The following is a 6,000-nucleotide window of genomic DNA, read 5'->3' as shown; positions in this document are numbered from 1 at the left end:
AAATTTGTTTTTGCTTACTTGAAGTCAATAATGTGACACTAAACTCATATATCCAATCCAATCAAAGACTGCATATACGTATTTAGACTTTGTAAGTTGACACACCAACTTTTTATAAAACTTGGACAAATTTTGCTTTGTTAACTCATCCGGCATACCTAGTCAGATACGGGGGTGTTGGTGCTGTAGAATATGTAAAACATTTCAGTAATCTCGTTAAGGACCAAAAGTTGATACTCGACATGAAACCGATGAATGCAGTCACACGCACACCAAGTTATGATAATAATTTACATTTTAAAAATAAAGCAATTAGGAGGTTGTACCTAGGCAAGCATTAAAAGTGCACTTTTGATGGCATTTAACGCACCTCGCATTATTCCTTTTTTGCTAAAATAAGTTATCCCCGACCCATTACTAATAAAGTATAACTAAAATTGACCCCAATATGCAAAAATTAACCCACTTGAGCTATTAGACCATGTGTAGTGGTTAGCTCAATAATGCCCCCACCATGGGGCGTTTTGCGACACGTGGCAGTCCATTCAGCATGGGGGCATTATTGGGGGTTATTGTAAAAGTGCCGTAGTGGGAATAATGCCCAATAACGCCCCTTCCAATCATTACACAATTATTTTTTTTAATTAAAAACTTAAAATACTTTATTAAATTAAAAAAAAATACAATACTAGAAATTAAAAAAAAAAACTATTCAAAAGTAAAAAAAAAACCTAATTAAAACTTTAGGGACTGAAATGCAAAACTAAGTAAAAAGTTACATTTCCAAAATCTAATTAAAACTACTTAAAACTTTAGGGACTGAAATGCAAAATCTTTTTTTAAAGACTAATCAAAATGCAGGGACTAAAATGAAAAAGCTTCTTCTTCTTCCCAAAACCCACAAGAACAACCTGCAACTTTTTTTTAAACCACCTTCAATTAAAACTAACTAAAACTAGTTTCCTTTGTGTTTTTTAATTAAAACTAAGTATACACACATGGCAAGGTTTAATTGGGCAAAGAAATAGAGTTTCGGCGTTTTTAAAATCACACCAGTCGAATTTTTTTCCCCAAAAACGCTCAAAAACGGCCGTATGTAATGGGCAAGGGGCGTGTATTGGCGGGTTTTTTTTTTTTTTTGAATCTTTTTTTAAAAAACGCCCCACTACAGGGGGTCTTAGGTTCAAGCTATAACCCAAATTGACCGGTCATGAAATAGAAACCCTTCTCACATGTCTCATTCTTTGTTAACAAAAGGCTATTTAAGCCGTAAAGAGAAGTATAAACCAAAGTGGCCTTTTCTTTTTGCATTTTAGAACAATTAATTTTTTTTTTCAATAATAGATTTATAGTGATTGAAACTTAATGCTCAACCAATATTAATTAAAAAACGACTTACTGTTGCAGCTTGAACTGAAGGTAATTCGTTGAGATCAAATGGATTTGATAACTTTGATGGATGTATAAAAGGTGGCACATGCTGCTACAATTAAAAATCACAATTAATTTTCACACCACTACTTCTAATCATACTAAAAACTAACAAATTATATCCACAAATGTTTGTAACAAACTTAAATTAGAAATGACAATAAAGTAATCTTAAACATGTATTTTCAAGGATGGATATAACATTTCATCTTTTAGTGTTTTTTACAACTAATACCTAAGCTTTTGACAGTAGAGAATGTTACTAAAAAGAGAGCAAAGGGTAAACCTTAACTCTGATACTGAGACGAACCGCAAAGAAAGCAACCTACAAAACAATTCAATTTAGTAACAATTGATTCCCCACTTATTTACATATAAACTAAAGGTAGCACAAGGATTCCCGACTTATTTAAATATAAACTAAAGGTAGCACAACAACGTTGAAAAAGACAATTACCAAATCCTCTACTCCTCCCTAAAAATGACCCCTGAAAAAATATAAGACTAACTTATTACTGTGCAATTAGCTGACTTAATAATATCCAGCATTAGGTAATTCAAAAGTTAAACCACATGCAAGCTTCAAAAATTACACATCATCCTCAAATCAACGTCCTCAACCCATATAACAATTTACCACCCATATATGGTCCTCAAATGATATATTCGCACTTTTGCGATTAACTAATATATTCGGTTCGACTTATTATCTAAAATAAAGTACTCTAATTACTAAAAGTTCTATAAACCTATATAAGCTTTTGGATCTTTGACTGATTATGCATGACTAAGGTATGGCTCTACGCCCTGTATATTGATTCGATTTTTATATCTTTGTTAATTTTGTTTATTATTTAAAGATTGTATCTCCTAATTTCTTCTTTCTAACCTGATTCACCAGATAACACAAAGATTAGTTTTAAATAGTACGTTCTCAAGAGAGGCAAAGCCACATTAGATTGCCAAGTGTAGCTTAGTTCTTTCTCTTCACTGATTGCCAACAGATTCAGAAGAACATACATATGGCTTTCAATGATATCCACCAACTTTAAAAGCAAAATCATCATCGTCGTTAGCTTTAGTTCTGGTTAGAATACTGACATAGTCAAAACGGATGGGGTATCAACTATCAAGTCGTCTTAAAAATTAGCTACAACTTTTAAGGGATATGAGAGAAATATATAAACAAATATTTATATGAGAAAGGCTCACATCTGTTTCTTTGCAACTCAAGAACATGAAAACTTATATCCTTTCCTTCTAGTTCATAAACACTGAAAAAAAAACAATTAATGTTAGCAAAAAAGGATCAAATAGGTAATTTAATTCTTTTTATAGTTGAAATAGAAGAGACTCGATGATGATGACCAAAAAATTAAGTTTGCCAGGTTGTAATCCATATGTCACATGTGATGGCAGATCCTCCCATTGGACTGGGTAATCGCTCACGCAACTGCATTCAGATAAAAAATTGCTCAGGCCAAATATTATTAGAATTAGCATACTACACCTAGTGATAGCCAGTCGTTTATGTACAGTCCCAAAGCAGAATTATGTAATACCTTAAGGGCTGCATTTTCAGCAACAAGGTGCTCATAATCATTCCTAGTGGGACCCACTTCTGTTTTAGGAGAAGCATTTTCTTCGGTTAAAATCTCAATCGCTCTTCACTCAAGATTGTATAAACTGACATCCAGATTACACACACATGCATTGAAAAGATAAAAAGTGAAATATAGAATATTATATATTTTGTTGACAAACTTGACTGAAAATGTGCTCATATGAGCCAAAAATGACAACCGGCGCAGGGTATAAGGTTGCTGATGTTGAGGTCCATAGCTACTTGTATCTAAGGACATTGATCGATTTGGTGCTGAGTCACCAGAACGATATCCCAGGATATTTGTAAACCCTTAGATTATTATTTCCACCGTATAGCATTATCATTGTACATATCCTACATCAGGTAAATAATATATAGTGATGATAACATAATTCAAAAGTTGAAAGACGTAAAGAAAACCACATTTATTTCTTACCAGAGGCACAGTTTGAAAGTTATTAACATAAACAAAGTTATCAGCACACGCTTTGTATTGGCGAGATCGAGATCTCAAACGTTAACACCAACGATTTCAACACCCAATTAAAGAAGCTTGCAACTTTAGGTTGTTAACAAACAAATTTAGCTAATTAGAAAATCCAGAAAACTTCATACAAATTGTCTAACAAATTACATAATTAAAAATGACCTAATTCGGAACATATTACAATACCTGGCTTGAAAAAAAACAAAAGAACAGAACTCAAAATGTGCCATTTTAGCAACAATTAAAGAGGCTATCACAACATCAAATCAAGAACAATATGGATACCAAACCATCAAAATAGCAATAAGACAACATTATCGAAACAAACAAGAATGTTCAAAACCCTAATTGCGATACAATCGACCAAATATTTTCGCGATATAAAAACAAAATCTAATACACGTTGGTAAAAATCAGAATAATATATCATTCAAACGCCATAAAAATCCAGTAAAAAATTAAACTATTAATAATATCAGATCTGGACGAAATTCTAAAGACAAAATCATCTCAAATGACATCAATGTTTAAAACCCTAAATGCGATACAATCGACCAAATATTTTCACGAAATAAAAACAAAATCTAATACACGGAGGTAAAAATCAGAATAATACATGAATATCATAATCATACCTTGTTGGAGACATCATTTATGTGTAAGAGAAGTATACAAATCGAATAGCAAGAAACCCTAGGTATAAAAGAATGAAGATCAGTGAACCATGAAATCAAAGATTGACAGATTGGATGTTGATTATATCATAAGAACAAGGGTAAAACATAAAACCCTAATAATGTAAATTCAATCATGAACAATAAAATAAGAGGTGTGTACCTGATTAGCAGTCACCACACCAGAGAGGGAAGTAGACGTCGTGTTCGTCAGATTGGTCTGGTTCCCCTTTAGGATGTATCATCTTGATGGTAGTACCGAGTTCTTTAGGGTTGAAGAACTTGTAGTAATGGAGAGAGAGGAGGGGCGATATTGAGTGTGATGTTATGAATGTCTAACCCTAATCCCTCTCTAGTAATCTCCTTATATACACCCAAGGGGAAACCCAATTAGTTAATTAGGGTAATCTGGCCCATCAACAATTACCAACTAATTTATTATAGGTTTTAATATATTTTGATCCATATTATATAAATGATAATGATGGCTACTAGATTAAATATATAAATTAAAATATTTAATCTTACATTCTCCCACTTAGCCGAATAATCATTTATCATGAGTATTAGATAAGTCTGATCAGAAGTTAATACTCATTTTAGCTTTAAACCAAGAACCGTAGCAGAGAAATACAGCCGTTGAATCATTATTCGACTCAGGACCCCCATTAATCATACTACAGCCTCAATTTAAAACCTAATAGTTATGATCAAAATAAGTAAGCCCTTTAACGTTTGATTTGTATTTACAGTTGTCTATATGTCATTACACCGGCAGAACATATGTTAGAGACATACAAAATCAAACTGATGAGGAATATTAAAAGTTAATCATTCATAGTACGATATGCAGTTGTACATAGTCATCAATAAACCCGTGATTATTATAAGCGCTTACATAATAGTTATGGGTGATAGACTTTTAGTTATAGGATCCTTAAGCATATCATGAATGCATTCGATACAAAGATTTAGTTTCCTCAATTCGTTCATAAACGAATAATTAATTGTGTATCGAAATTTAATGCAGCACCTCTCGAACTGTTACTGTTCAAGGAGACATGGTAGCTGACTTTATCACAATAAGTCTTCAATATATTAATCACATGGAGTTAATAAACTTATGAGTCCACTGATAAATTTTCAACAACATTTAGTGACTATATTATGTCGTTATAACTTAGGTTGTTATTATCAGTTTATTATGACTCCTCCATAAGATAGGTTTTGTCTGCTGACATAAAGATATACCCGAAATTACATTTTGTCATCTTTGAACATTACAAAGTTAAAGTAATCAACCGGTTTTAGTTCTCACTTCTTCTTTAAAATATAGTCTCTCGTTTCTTTTAAAGATATTGTATTACTCTATTAGATGCTTCACATTAATCTAGACATATCTAGTGTGTTGCAAAGTGAGTAATATCTAAACGAGTATAGACTTAAACTTACATAAGGCTTCTAATTAATGAAGCGTAAGGAAATAATCTCATTTATCCTATTATCCTCTAAAGGAGAGCAGTATTTTGTTACATATGTAAGGACCCATTTAATGTTAAACTTATGGAATGGAACTAATGTCCCATTGGATCTATCTCAGTATGTTATGATATCTATCACGTAAGAGATATCACTGACATCTATTATATCAAAGTTTGTGTTAACAATGCTTTGACTTATGTAACATATACTTGTCAAAAGAATGTCATCTATATAGACAAGTTTATTTTAGTTGCTCCCACTCATTTTGAGGTAGGTACATTAATCCACTTGATTGTTGATGAAAATAATTACGTTAAGAT

Source organism: Helianthus annuus, chromosome 16, assembly GCF_002127325.2.
Source record: "Helianthus annuus cultivar XRQ/B chromosome 16, HanXRQr2.0-SUNRISE, whole genome shotgun sequence".
In the NCBI taxonomy this organism is placed as follows: domain Eukaryota; kingdom Viridiplantae; phylum Streptophyta; class Magnoliopsida; order Asterales; family Asteraceae; genus Helianthus; species Helianthus annuus.
Note: the sequence above shows the minus strand (reverse complement) of the source record.